The sequence below is a fragment of the Dromiciops gliroides genome, chromosome 5, assembly GCF_019393635.1.
Source record: "Dromiciops gliroides isolate mDroGli1 chromosome 5, mDroGli1.pri, whole genome shotgun sequence".
In the NCBI taxonomy this organism is placed as follows: domain Eukaryota; kingdom Metazoa; phylum Chordata; class Mammalia; order Microbiotheria; family Microbiotheriidae; genus Dromiciops; species Dromiciops gliroides.
This window is the reverse complement of record NC_057865.1, coordinates 291247601-291262786: the sequence shown is the minus strand read 5'-3', so window position 1 is coordinate 291262786 and position 15186 is coordinate 291247601. Positions and strand designations below refer to the sequence as shown.

At 43.8% G+C, this 15186-nt stretch overlaps 1 protein-coding gene across 1 annotated transcript in view; it reads left to right on the top strand.

The window, feature by feature from the left end:
* The window catches only part of ENTHD1 (ENTH domain containing 1), a 114612-nt gene that overhangs the window by 74820 nt on the left and 24606 nt on the right, over window positions 1-15186 (top strand). The window lies entirely within an intron of this gene.

Below are 15186 nucleotides of genomic sequence, written 5' to 3'. Positions count from 1 at the left end.
AAAACAACAGCACCCAAAACAAAAGAAATAATATGGTTCAATCAGCATCTATACTCCACAGTTCTTTCTTTCTTTCTTTTTCTTGGATTTGGAGATCCTCTTCTATCATGAGTTCCCTGGAACTCTTCTGTACCATTGCATTGGTGAGAAGAATATAGTCCATCACAGTAGGTAAACACTCAATGTTGATGATACTGTGTACAATGTTCTTCTGGTTCTGCTCATCTCACTCATCATCAGCTCACGTAAGACCCTCCAGGTTTCTCTGAACTCTTCCTGCTCATCATTTCTTACAGCACAATAGTATTCCATTGTATTCATATACCACAACTTGTCCAGCCATTCCCCAATTGATGGGCACCCCCTCAACTTCCAATTCCTTGCTACCACGTAAAGAGCAGCTATAAATATTTTTGTACATGTGGGTCCCTTTCCCCCTTCCATGATTTCTTTGGGCAAAAGACCTAAAAGTGGGATTGCTGGGTCAAAGGGTATGCACAGCTTTATCGCCCTTTGGGCATAATTCCAAATTGCTCTCCAGAATGGTTGGATCAGCTCACAGTAACAAGCATTTCTTAAGAGATGTAGCTGTTTTAAAAGGCCACCTCTTTCTATTTGTTCCTTAAGTACTAAGCTGTTTTATTACCATGATGCCCCAAAGAAATCTAGAGGTATATTTACTTCTGAATTATTTATGAATTTTAGGTCAAGTAGACAACCCAAAGCCCTTTCCATATTACTAATGAGTGTTTTCGTCATAAAACCACATCACATAATCACACTAATTTTTCAAGTGAGGAGATTCGAGTTTAATCCAAACCATAATAATGTGCTTTGTGACCCTGACTGCCTTCTCCTGTGCCCGGGTCCAAGCTGACTGTATCTGAGACCTTTAAATATGTGTCTGTGTATCTAATTTCAAGTGGGAGTTAAGAGACAAACGGATTTAAGCTGTGGGGGACTTGCTTAGAAAAACAAAACCAAAAAACAAACACTATTTAAAAGTGGAAATGACTGAATTAGATGCAATTATTTTTCATAATGGACTTGTTGAATTATATTTTTCTCCTTTGGTTTCTATTACATAAGAGTTCATTATGTACTCTTGAAAGACCTGAATTACATAGTGATGTCCTGCAAGCGCTTTTCAAGCCTGGCTTCAGAGGAGGTTTACTGGGGCTTTGTAAGAGCTCCCCAGGAGCTGAGTGCTTCCAGATGCTGCAAGGTTATGGATGGAGTGCATCAGCAGCTCAGGCCTCTTTTACAAGGGGATGGCCTCTGATGCCTGCAACCAGAAAGGCTTCCTCTTCCCATGGAGGAGGGCACTGAGGGAAGGCCCGCTTCTTCAGCCATGCTGACCTTCTTCTTCCTTCATTTTGACTCAAGATGTCTGAATCCAGGGTCTTTCTGTTGGAATAGGAGCAGGAAAATCACTTCTGCTCTGCTTTTCCCTGGATGGGTCCCGAGGCTCAGCAGTCCCTGCTCTGGGTTTCTGATGCCAGGCTCAGTCTGAGGGGTGCCCCCCAATCACTCTCTTTGGCCAGAACTCCTCCACCCCAACCGTGTCTGAAAAACCTCAGAACATCATGGTCCCTTCTCATTATCACTCTGATCCACAGACATGGGTAAAAGGGCTCCTGACTCCCATAAAGCACTCAACGTAACAAGGCCTTTGTGGGGTACAGGAGGGCCTTTATTTCCCTGCACAGAAACACATAAAGGGCGCACACTAGGTCAGAGACAGTGAATATGATTTTTCTCTCTGGTGAATAGTAGCCTGTTCCCCCAGGGTCCTAAACTCCTCCATGCTCACAGCAACACCATTTGCTTTAGCCTCATCTCAGAAAGTCAGCAGAGGAGGTTGGGAAAGAGGCAACCCCTTAATGTTCTAGGGAGTCCCTCTTCTACCCCACAAACCCACACAACCATCCAGCCTTAGAGTTACTCTGTGGTTTGCACCCTCTGGAGGAAAACACTTTGAGGTTGCTAAACAGTCCACCAGTCCTCCCCCCCCTCTATATTGTGGCCAGAACCAATTTCAGAAGCCCTAAGCTGCACAGGGATCCAGCCTTATGATGTCACCCTAAAGGTTGTAGCCTCCGTCCAGAAGAAATCGGCCTTGGGCAGGGCTGCTGGAGAGAAGGGACACAGCCTTTCTTTCCATCAAATATCGCATGGTAACTAGCATGGCCTGGCCTATTGCCATCTCTCTTCCTCTTCCCTCTCTTCCTGGAGGCCCAACTGACATAGGCCATGCCCTTCACAGGAGGCCACAATCCCAAGTCTCAAAGGTCCCCCTCCCCCTGTAAGCTCAGCAGGGAAGTGTCCCCCGTGGTTTCTGCTAGCTTGACTATTCTGGGGAGATTTGGTGTCAGCAAAGGAGCCAAGGTATCAAGGATATTTGTTATAGATCACGTGCCACAGGCTACAGAAGAGATACCTTAGTGGCAAATTAGAAGGGTCCCTGCCATATGTGGCCTCGAGATGAAGTGGAGAGAGGTCCAAATGATATGCCGAAGGGCTGAAGTGACGGGGAAGTCACAGAGATGGGAAGATCCTCATGGAAAAGATAGGTGCTGGTGGGGAGTCGGCAGATTCGACGTCATTCGATTTGTGTACCTACGTTTTCTGCGAAAGTTCCATATCTGGATGGTGTTAACAGTGATCTAGAATGTTGTAGGCAAATGACAAAACCCATTGAATCAATGCCTTTTCCCTGGAGCCTTGACTGTCTTTCATCCCTACTCCCAAATAATAAACTGGACCATGAAGGAGCCCCTCCACAACACAAGGATGCTAACAAGAATGTAAATTACAATGGCTGGCTGAAAGTTTTTAAAGGGAAAAAAGAATGTTGACATCCTGTTTATTAACTACACACTGTTCCAGGAAGCAGGCTTACTTTCTAAGTAATAGGCAAAATAGAAAGAGAGCACAGCTCTCTTTTGTAAGCGAAAAATGACTGCAAATAGTCTGTTAGATCTTAGATGCAGAAATAACAGTTAAACCACAGCTGAAAGTCCAGAAAATAAGGCTAGGTGGCTGGGTGGAGGGGAAGAAGAGGAGATTATTTGAAAGTCTATGATATTTACCCATGAGGGGAAGTGAAGAATACAAGCAAAGTGTTCTTGAAATGACTGAAGTATAGTCCTCCCATCTCTGTAATTTTTTAAAGAAAGAAATCTAATGTATTTCTCCAAACTGCTCCTCTTGGTTGGAGCTTGTTTGTGTTCAGGGCATTGCAGAGATTTGAGCAACCCCATTATCAGAAGGAAAACACACACAGGCTACAAAACCTTAAATATGGGTCATCCCCCAACCTGCCCCATCCAATAGCAGAAGTTCTGGGAATATAGCAGCAGTTCCCTTTATTCCCTTGTTGCTGATTAGAGGCAGAGATGTTTCTTGCGGCAGTCTCTGTTTCCCTAAAGCCAGCAGATTGCTAACAAAATGCAGATTGTCATGTTCTACACAACAGATTGTAGATACAGAAAACTGGACAAAACAGGGCAGCATCTGACCTGGTTTTGGAGAAGTTGCTTCAGTCCAGAAAACATTCACTTTCCTACAATTTAATGATTTTGCAGCCCTTTTTTCCCCTCCTCCTCGTTACAAAACCAGTCACAGCTCTCACAGTTAGCCTGTGGAAGTGGCTCAGTTTTGCAGCTGCTGGATCAACATGGAACATGGGCCCCAAGAGGAGGGATGCCGAGGGTCATGGGAAATACAGGCCTCTCTTTAACAGCTCTGTTCTGGCTCACAACCAGGCTCAACTGTTTTGAGCAAATAAAGATGAAATAAAAAGCTGCCCTGCATCAGTGCAGGCATTTATTTCACTAATTCAGAATAGAATCAAACGTATAGATAGATGCCAGATACTTTCATAACAGGCCTGCCCTACTGATGGTCTTGAACAACAATTAATAATGTAATTCAGTAAACAGTTATTAAACATCTCTTCTTCACAAGGCAATGTGCCCAGAGACAGAGAGGTGAAAAAAGACACAGACCTTTACTGAGAGGAACTTGCTGTCTCATGGTGGTAGAGGATGGGTAGGGAATTAATTATGGTCTGTACACAAGTAAATACAATATGGTGTACAATGTGTTTATGATATGGGCAAAGGAGATCCAGACTGAGCACCAGGTGAACTTTGGGGAGGGAGAGCCCACTTTATTCTAGGGTAGGGATGGGCCAAGGAAGGCTTCCCGGGAGAGGAGGCCTCTTAAGTTGGGCCTTGAAGGAACGGAGAGAGATTTTAACAGATGGAGAGGGGAGGGAGAATTATGTGTAAGTATGAGGATTTGTGCTGGTAAAGCCACAGAGGAAGGAGAGCAGAATGTGGTAGGTTGAACCAGGTATCTTGGAACCAGATTGGATATGGCCTTCAATGCCTAATCTGGAGTTCAAACTTTGTTTGGTAGGCAGTGGGGAGTCACTGAAGATTTTGAATAGTGGACTGGCCTACTTGCTATTCTCCACATATACATGAATGACTGGAAGAGCATTTATTCAGGGCTTACTATGTGCCAGGCACTGTACTGAGTACTGGACATATAAATAAAAAGCAAAGACAGTCCTCACCCTCTGGGGGCTTACATTCTAACAGATAAAGACAACCCCTCCAGGGGAGATGTACAACAACCCGGGTTTGGAAATAGCTGGGGAGACTGAAGGAAGGCCAGAAAAAAATCAGCCAGATGAGCAGGGCAGCTTTGGAAGCTTCGCGTTTTTTTCCTTTTCCTTTTTTTTTTTTTTGCCAGGCAGTGAGGGTTAAGTGACTTGCCCAGAGTTACACAGCTAGTGTCAAGTGTCTGAGGTCGCATTTGAACGCAGTTCCTCCTGAATCCAGGGCCGGTGCTTTATCTACTGTGCCACCTAGCTGCCCTGTTATATATTTTAAAAGAAAAGCAGGCTGTCCCTAATGGAGAGACACGTGGTTTCACATGTGCAATCCTAATGCCCATTCTACTGGGTAAGTTCAGAATAAAAATAAAACCTGGGAAGAGCTCTGGTAGACCTGGGCCTGGGCAAGATACAGGGGATAGTCCCAGTTTCATTCCCAGCTTTCGTACCTTGGTACAGACCATCCCAATGCACTTCCCCACCTCTCCCTGTTTGATTTCCCTCACTTAGCCTCCCCATGTCCACGTGAGGGATGAAGGGAGGAAACATGACGGGTACTGCCAGGGCTGTACTGGGACCAGTTCGATGCTGGTGACCTATTATTGTTCAATTGTCAGCATGAGCACATATACCTGCTCTAAGTCAGGGCTTGAGTTATTGTTTGTCGATCATCTAGACTTAAAAGAAGGGGAAATGTTAATAAAGCAGTTGGAAAATTTTAAAGAGTGGTTTGCATATTTTTTCATAGGCCTAGATATTAAACATTTACCAGCACATGCCTGACTGAAGACCTGAGTTCAAATTCTATCTCAGTCCCTTCCTAGCTGTGCAAGCCTGGGCAAGCCACTTCATCTCCCTGTGACTCAGTTTCCTTATATCTAAAAGGAAGGAACTGGACTCACTGGCTTCTAAGGTTGCTGCCAGATCTAAATGAGCCCCTTCTCCTGAAAGCACTTTGTCCGGCCTTTGGATTCATTTTTCTGTGCACTTGTACCCTCCCTCCAGAAGAAAGTCTTCCCTTTAGGACGTGGCCCATTTCCTTTATATATTTCTATCCTTGACAGCCTGCCCAGTGGCTTTGATAGTGTAGGCACTTTAATGGATGCTTATTGAATGGAGTTGAATGAAATGGAAGTGGTCATGGCAGTGTCTTGAGGAAGATGACCTGGGCAGCCATGTGTAGGATGGAATGCTTAGACAAGGGAAGTGTATGAGAGAGAAGAAGGAGGGACCTGGGTTACAGAGATTGCTGAAGCATTGAAGAGGAGGGGGCTCCAAGGGAAAGACTTGGGAAGTAAACATGGTAGGCCTCGATGCCTGACTGGACAACGAAACAGAGAAGAGTCCAGGATGACTGCGAGTGCAGCCTGAGATCCTGGACAGATGGCGCCACCATTCACAGAGAAGAGACTTGGGGAGGAGGTCCGGATTTGGGGATTGAGGGAGTCATGGCCTTTCAGGAACTATCAGGCAGCACCCTCAACAGAAAGCTGAAGTACTCACTTTGCATGGTGAAGCATGCTGTGGCTAGAAATAGTAGTGCTCTCCAAAAGCCAAGAAGCTCATTGGCACCCTGACCCTGTAGCACCATGCCTACATCCTGGGACCTTGGGGCTGCTTCTGAATTCCCTGGGCTCCTGAGCCTCCTGGGCCTAAAACCATCCCTGGCCAGGGAGACTGCAAAGTCCACGGACTCCTGAAAAGATGGGTGATTGCTGCCATTCTAATCCAGGGAAGATGGTAAAAAGATGGCCGTGGTTGGTTCAGGATCCTGTTCCTGCCTATAGCTTAGCTTGATTATCTTCTGTCTCTACTTCTCAGAGCTGCTCCAACCATCGGCCAATTCGGCACAGAATATGTATTCCTGGGGGTGGTTCAAATGACTCCATCATCACTTCAAGTTCCAGGAATGGCCCCAATTGTCATAAACACTTTGGCCATTAGGCACCTAATCATCTCACTGCTTTCCCAGAGTGCAGTGATTGGCCATATGCCTAGACATTCTGGCATCTATAAGATTGGGTTTATATTCTAGCTGAAAAAATGGAGAATATTGGTGTGGAAGCGACCTACCTAGTTTTCAGCAATATTTGTTATTGGGCAAAATTATTTATTTATTATTGCCTGAGCACTTAGTGTCGTAAAAGATATTATCTATCAAAGAAGATTTTACATGTATTAATTCCCTCCATTTATAATACTATTCATAATCTATATTAATCACATTAATACCATGTTAATTATGTTATGTTAATTATATCTATAATTTATTTATATTAATTTATAATTCTATCCCCTCCATGATCCATTTCTAAAGAAAATAGAGCTATCTTACCAGAGATTGAAAAACAAGAAGCCTCTTTTGCATGTAACATATAGCTCTATTTCTTTGGGAAAATGAAATCGTGATTTTGAATTTACTTTGATCAAAAAAGGAAATGATACCCACATGCCCTCATCTCATCAGCAAAATTTTAAATGTTGTTTTCTTATCCTGTTTGTAGACAGTAAAATTCAACACTTCATGAGATTACGGTGATTTTGTTCAGTTGCCATCTTGGGTGTTTTAGTGGTCACAGCATTTGTGGTTATAGAATGAGTGCCTTGAGGCTTAGGAAGCACAGATATTTCATTTCCTCCACCACAAACTATTGGAATAAGATGGTTTCAGGCATCCATGTGTCCAGAAGATTCATCACCTAGGAGCCAACTTTTCAATGATGAGACTTTAAACTAAAATACCCAGGGTGGTCCATGAACAACAGACCCACATTTTTCTAGTTTGGTCCAACCTGCAGGTGCTTGCACTCTACTTGACAGAGTGAGCATTTATTAAGCACCTACTATGTACGTGCCAGGCACTGTGAAGGATGCTGAAGAACCCAGGGTCACTCTGAGGCCACTGTAAAGCATCAGAGCTGGACTTTAGTGGAAGGGAAACAACATTTGCAAGAATTAACATGGAAGGGGGGGCAGCGAGGTTGTGCAGTGGATAAAGCACTGGCCCTGGATTCAGGAGTACCTGAGTTAAAATCCGGCCTCAGACACTTGACACTTACTAGCTGTGTGACCCTGGGCAAGTCACTTAACCCTCATTGCCCCCCCCCCCACAAAAAAAGAACACAGCATTCATTGTACATCCAAATGAAGTTTTCTTAATTCCAGTGGACCCGTGATTTCATCAGAACACAGAGCTCCTGTGAGGCGCTTCTTCTTCAGCTTAGTTTTAGAAAATTGCTGAATGCCCTGGCTGGGATCAGAAATCCAGTGTGTGTTGGAATAAGGGCCAGAATCCAGGTCTTCCAAATACCAAGACCAGCTCTCTAGACAACCATTGTGCTACCCTCCCTTTCTTCCTAGAATATGTCCAGGAAATAGGTCAAAGAGAAAACATATTCATCTTGATTATTCTAGGGTTTTTTTTGTGTGTTTTTGTTTTTTGTGGAGCAATGAGGGTTAAGTGACTTGCCGAGGGTCACACAGCTAGTAAGTGTCAAGTGTCTGAGACTGGATTTGAACTCAGGTCCTCCTGAATCCAGGGCTGGTGCTTTATCCACTGCACCACCTAGCTGCCCTTATTATAATTTTTTTCTTTTCTATTACATACTTGTAACCCTACCCCATTAAAAGGTTTGTTTTAATTATATTCTGTGCTTTCCCTCTACTCTGCCTTGTATGTACTAATTTATATTGGCTACCCTATCAAAGTGTAAACTCCATGAGGACGGGAACTATTTTTGCTTTTTCTTAGGACTTTGCTTGCTGTGCAGCTCATAATAAGCACTTAATAAATGTATGCTGGTTGGTTGGTATTATTTGGCAGGAATGGTTAATGTTTATTATAAATTAATACATTAAAATATACATTCCAGGGGCAGCTAGGTGGTACAGTGGATAAAGCACCAGCCCTGGATTCAGGAGGACCTTAGTTCAAAGCCGGCCTCAGACACTTGACACTTACTAGCTGTGTGACCCTGGGCAAGTCACTTAACCCTCATTGCCCCACCAAAAAGAAAAAGGATATAAAAATATATATACATTCCAGCAAGGTCTTAGTTATTTTACTTTTTTCCTGAATAGAATTTTATTTTCCAAAATATATGTAAAAACAAATTTGGACATCAATTTTTTAAAACCTTGTGTCCCAACTTCTCTTCCTCCCTTCCTTCCCACTCCCCACCCAAGGTCCTGGTTATTTTAAATAATGAATCCCCTTGGAGAGGTTGCATTATTTGAATTTGAGCTATTCAAAGTTATAATATATGTAAAGATGGTAATTGGTTCTAGTCCTATGGAAATATGCAATAAAAATGTGAATAATGAGATCACTTCCTAAGGGTTATTATTTGCACTAACTATAGTGAGCATCTTAAGTCCCTTTCCTATATTTCTTAACCTCCAACATGAACCTGTTCTCTGTATACTTGGTCCAGTTTAACTGTTCTTCCCATCTTCATTCTATATGGGGCTATTTCTGCTTCTTCCTGGAACACATTGGATTATGTGATGTTAGAAGCTAAATTTTATGAATACAGTGTCATTGAAGAAGAAAAGAATTTTCAATGGAAATCATGACAGATCTTTTCCATTTTTTATTTGCTTATTGTCCTGTTTTTATCCTTGAATGTCCTTGGGCTTAATTGGGTCTGTTGACAAGCTTTTATGCAACTTTTTTTTTCTTTCACTGTTTCTTTCTATTTTATGAGGCAATGCCATTCATAATCTTTCCCTATCCTGCACTGTAAAATTTTACAAATGAGTTTACATTCCAAATTAGTATTGCCCTTGGCTGCTATATCTCTCCACTTGGCAAGAAGATCAAGTATTTGCTGGCTGAGGTGGTTTCTGGGTGCTCTTGGTCTTCTCACTGTAGCAATTGCTTTAAATTGTTTAAGCTGTTCTTTTATTCATTCTCCTCCCCATTTGGAGGAGTGGGGGAGAAAAGGCATTAATAGCTTGTTTATACTCACCAGATTGGAGTTGTTTCAACTGTTTGACATAGTGTTTTATTTTTGTTCTATTTCCTAATTGATATTGATTTCGCTCTAACAACTCGATTGTCTGCTTGTACACAGACAGATGATTTAGAAATGCTTACCACATCAACAAATAGCCATTGTGACCTGTCAGAATATACAGCTTCACTTTTTGGTGATGAATTGGTGCTTGCCCAGGGCCTTCTGACTTTCTTCAAGAAACTATTCTTGGTCTATAGGCGGGAGGCTTCTGAGCCTTCGAGCCTTGAGCAATGGACACTAACTATGTTAGTAGTTTACAGTTGTGGGTTGACACATTTGATTCAAATGGAAAAGATATTTTAAGGGTCAAACTGACAATCTGGTAGACAGGAACATAAAAAGCGATTAAACTACTGGGGTCTGAGGGCAGTAGAAAGAGTGAGGAAGGAGTAGATTCCAATGGTAAGTTTTGATAGAACTTGGCAAAGGGTTTGATATGGGGGGAGAAGGAGGAGTCAAAGATTCCTGTGAGGGTTCAAGCCTGGCTGAATGGGACAACAGAAGAGGGAGAAAAATGTTTGAAGAAGAACATGCTTAGTCCAATTGTGGACAGTCATTCATTCATTCAAAAAACATGCAAGTGCCTAATATGCTCCCTGGTGCTGGGAATAGAAAACGGAAGATCTAAGCAGCCTCTGCCCTCAAGGAGAACACAGGCACTGATAGGGAAACACAAACTATGGCCAAAGGAATTTCTGGGGGTGCCGGGATTGAGGAGATCCAGGGTAGGGGCCCCTTGAGCTGAGCTATGAAGGAGATGAGGGATTCTGTAAAGCGAAAGTGGCCAGGGAGAGCATCCCAGTTACCCAAGTAATGAGCCATAAGCCTGGAGAAGTAAGCCAGGGCCTTGTCTTGGTAGGAATTTTGAGAGACAAAGTTCCAAGCACAATCAATTTATGAGTTAGGTTAGAGGTGACCCATCAGTTGGGTCAATATCTTCTCCAGCGAGGTGTCTTTTAAAGGTGCCTTCCTTCTGATTGGCCTGACAGTACATTGCTGGGTCCTCTCCTGGCAAAGACAAGGCAATTCCAGTTGGGAGGCATTTTTTTCATGAGGATGTGGGTTAAGAGTTCTCAGCTTCTCCCTATCACTGGGGGTATGGGCAGGACAAATGAGGATAGGGTTAGATTGCAGCTGAGGAAAGTTGAATGACCTTCAGCTGTAGCTGATTATGCCGGTTCTGAAGCCTCAGAAATGCCAATTGCTCTGGGACACCCAGGCAGAAGCTAGAGGCCCACCTGGGAGGGGCCCAGCCCTCGATGGTTAAGGGGCTGCTTTGGGGGCTGAGAGTGATCACTATGCCCATCACACCCTTGAGGAAATGCAGGCCCTTCAGAAGTGGGGTCCAACAAAATGAGGAAAAGGATGGAGGGCAGAGTAATGTTGGTCATTAAATAATGCAGCATTACATTCATTTTCCTCAGCCTTGGAAGCCAAATGAAAGAGTCTGTGTATCTTGTTCTGGAGGCAAGAGGCCAGGAAAGTTGTGCCCCATGTTAGAGGATGGTCAATTTGGCAGCTGGCCAGAGTGCTGACCAGCTGATACCAGAAGTCCAGTGAGAGTTTGGGTCTGGAAATCCATAGAATTGAGCCCGATCTCAGTGGGGAGAGAACTGAAACCATGACGGGATTGGCAAGGGAGTAAGGATGATCCTTGACGGGGAAGAAGGAAGCAGAACTAAGCAAAGCTGAGAAGGTGTGGCCAGAGGGCAGGCACTGATGTTTTTGACCCCCCTTACTCATAGAGCTAGGTGGGCTCCTTTTCACCTAGGCAATGAAAGACTCATTTGAGCTTTTATCTCACATCCTGCTTGCCGGCTCTCTGCTTTGTAATCTGTAATAGGATACTATTTGTCTTACTCATAGCAGAATTGGTCACAGCAAGAGCTCTGTCGGAATGTAATACCTATTATTAGATCCACAATATGATGGCATATAAAATACCATGCACTGATTATAGTACCTGAAACAAGGCAGTGGAAACATTACAGAGAAATGAAAATGGCTCCACGATATTATTTTCATACCTTCTAAGCAAGTTTCTTTCATCAAAATCAAAACTGAAGTTCTTTCCCAGATACCCTCATCATGTTCTTTAATTCTGTAAATTTCTAAAATAAGGGGATCAGATTAGGTATTCCCTAAGGTACCTTCCATTTAAAAATTCTATTAGCAATCAGTCGATCAACCAACCAGCATTTATTAAGCACCTATTATGTACATTGTGCTAAGTATCAGGGATAAGAAGACAAAAATGAAAAGAAGTCTCTGCTCTGGAATCTCCTAATGTCTCTTGTATGCATTGTTTTATTTACCTGTTGTTTCCATTATAAGAATGTGCACTTCATGAGGGCAGAGACTGTGTTTTGCCTGTCTTTGAGTCTTAGCTCTTCAGCCAGTGCCTGAGGCATAGTGAACACTTAATACTTGTTTGTTCAAGGTATAGACAAGATTATATACAAAGCAGATACAGGGCAGTCTTAGTGGGGACAACATTGGCCATTGAGGAGGCCAGGAAGACCGTCTTGAACTTAGTCTGGAAGGGAACCAGGGATTACAGAATGTGGGGGTGAGGAGGGAGCACATCCACACATGGAGCATTCGACGATTGGTGCAATGGCTGGGAAATGGGAGGTGGAATTTTGTGTGTCAGTGATGTCAAGCAGACCAGTGTAGTTGTACTGCAGTGAGAAAGCTGGAAAGGGAGCAAGGGACCAGGATCTGAAGGACTATAAATGCAAACAGACGAGTTTACATTGGATTGTAGAAATAGTAGGAATCCAGTGGAGAGAGTAGAGGGGTGGAAAGGTCAGGCCTGGGTGTTAGGAAGATCACTTGTCAGCTGGGTGCAGGATAGATTGGAGAGGAGAGAGACTAGAGGTATGGAGACCAGCCACAGTCTCCAGGTGATGCGGTTGGTGGTTGTGTGGATAGGGAGAAAGGGACTGATACAAGAGATGGTGCCAAAATAGAAATGCAAGCTGTCAACTGTGTATATATAGGAGTGTGAAGGGTGGAGAGGCTGGTGGTGAATGAGAGTGAGGAGTGGAGGATGAGCCTGAGGTTGTGGCCCTGAACGCCGGGAGGGTGGCGCTGCTCTGGGCAGTCACAGGGAAGGGCAAAGGAGGACTGAGTCTGGGGAGAAAGAGGATGAATTCTGTTGGAGACATGGGGAGTTTGAGATGCTAATGAGAAACCCAGTTGGAAATGTCCACTGGGCAATTGGTGACTCAAGACTGGTGCTCAGGGGGCAGCTAGGTGGCTCAGTGGATAAAGCACCGGCCCTGGATTCAGGAGGACCTGAGTTCAAATCCAGCCTCAGACACTTGACACTTACTAGCTGTGTGACCTTGGGCAAGTCACTTAACCCTCATTGCCCTGCAAAGAATAAAAAAAAAATTTTAAAAAGACTGGTGCTCAGAAGAAAGAGTAGGGCTGTCATTGGCATAAAGATGACAAGTGTACCCATGGGAGCTGAGGAGATCGCCGTGGGGGAGGAGGGAGAGAGAAAAAAGAAGGCTGGGGCAGATGAGTCCAGCAGAGACTTTCCTGGTAGTGTCTGTGCCCCTTTCACTTATAGTCATTATCTAACATTGAACAAACCTACTGTGTGCATAGGACTTAGCATCTAGGTGAGTAGATAATATACATTATTTTGTGAGTCACCAAATTCAGTAAACATTCATTGAGCTACCGGTATGGTTATGTGCTAAGCATTGGGGATACAAAGACAGAAATGAAACAGTCCCTGCCCTCAAGGGGATTCCATTCCACTGGTAAGTAGGTTAGAAAGCTGTAAAACCTAGTGCTAAGTGAGCTCCACTGGAGAAGGGGGTTGCTGAAAAGAGAGATTCCATGGAGGAATTGGCATATGAGCAAGAGGAGGAGAGAGGGAATTCTAGGCATGGAAAATGGTTTGTGAAAAGGCACAGCGTGAGGAAACTGCCAGACGTGTCTACACATGGGGCTAGGCTGAGGGTGTGAGTCCAGTTTGGCTGTAGTGCAGAGGGCCTAGATGGGAGTCATTTGAAATAATGCTGGAAAGGTAAGATGATGTCAGATTGTGGCAATCCTTGAATGCCAAGAAAGAGGAGTCTGGACACTACTCAGTAGCACAATAGGAGAGGAACTTCAAACCTCAGTTACAGCAATAGTCTTTGGGCTTCCTCAGATCTAAGATTGTCTTGCTTCAGTTCTTCCTATTTAAAAAAAGACTACAAGAATACTCTTCCTCACATACCGTTTTATCCCTTTACTTCTCTATTCAAAAACAAAAACAAAAAAACAAAACTAGAAACAAAACCAACTCTCCAGTGGCTCCTTCTTGCACCTCATAAATCCAAACTCCTCGGCCTCCAGCCAAGAGCCTACGCCAACTGGATTCACATTCCTCTCCAATCTGATCTGAGCTACCCCTTCAATTAAGCCTCCAGCCAACCCAACCAATCTGTTTGTCATCTTTTGCACATAACCTCCTAAATCTGTCTCTATCCCATTCTGTTTTCTCACCTGAAATGCCCTTTCTGGCAGGCTGTATCCTTGATTTCTGAGTCATGTTCATCACCTAATAAGTTTTAGGTAACTCAACTCCTTCAGAAAGTCTTCTCTAATTCATTTGATCCTACTGTGATCATTCCTTCCTTATTTTCATAGCTCTTGTGTATCTGATTTGTCACAGATGATCATGGGATATGTGTTATTTTGATCTCCAAGGCTAAGCCATAAGCCATGCAAGGCTAGGGCCTGCATCTTTGATTGCTTGTTGACCCCACCTCCTACCGTCCTCCTCTGATGTCTCCTTGTGCTGAGAAAACAGCCCTGAGTTCCCAGCCTGAGGATGGACCATAGGATCACAAACTCAGAGGCCATCTTCCTCCTTTTACAGATGCAGGAGCTGAGGCCCAGAGGGGCACAGATCCTAAGTGGCAAAGCTGGGATTTGAACCCACAGCATCTAGCTCCAAATCCATTATTCTTTCCCCTTCTAGAAGGCTCTGAGCAGGAGCCTGGCTAGAGACCGAGTTTGACCCTCCAGTACTGGCCTCATCACTAGAAAGGCCCTTTACTAGAAAGTGGGCTGCTCTACAGTGGAGCATTAAAGGCCTTGTTCCTCAGAAAGAATGCTTGCTGCGACCTAGAGGTAGTGGCGTCTTTATCCAGGACCTGTTCTTATTTAATCAAAGATCCATGAAACATCGACTTGCCTCTTCCAAAGCCCTGTAGCCGAAAGATACTGCCTTGAGGTGGAATTTGCAAAGATTGTTTCATTTTTCTCTGGACTGATAGGGGAGAACTTTTCTGTATGTGTTAGCCATTGGGAATAGAAGAGTCAACTGCATTTGGAAGCAGCTCTCGCTCTCTCTCTCTCTCTCTCTCTCTCTCTCTCTCTCTCTCTCTCTCTCTCTCTCTCACACACACACACACACACACACATATATTTTGACTCTTAGGACTGTTAGTCTGTATTGTTCTATATTATTTACTGAATTAGCAGTCAGCCAAAAGCAATATGGAAAACACTGTCTTTTAAAAGGAAGTTTCT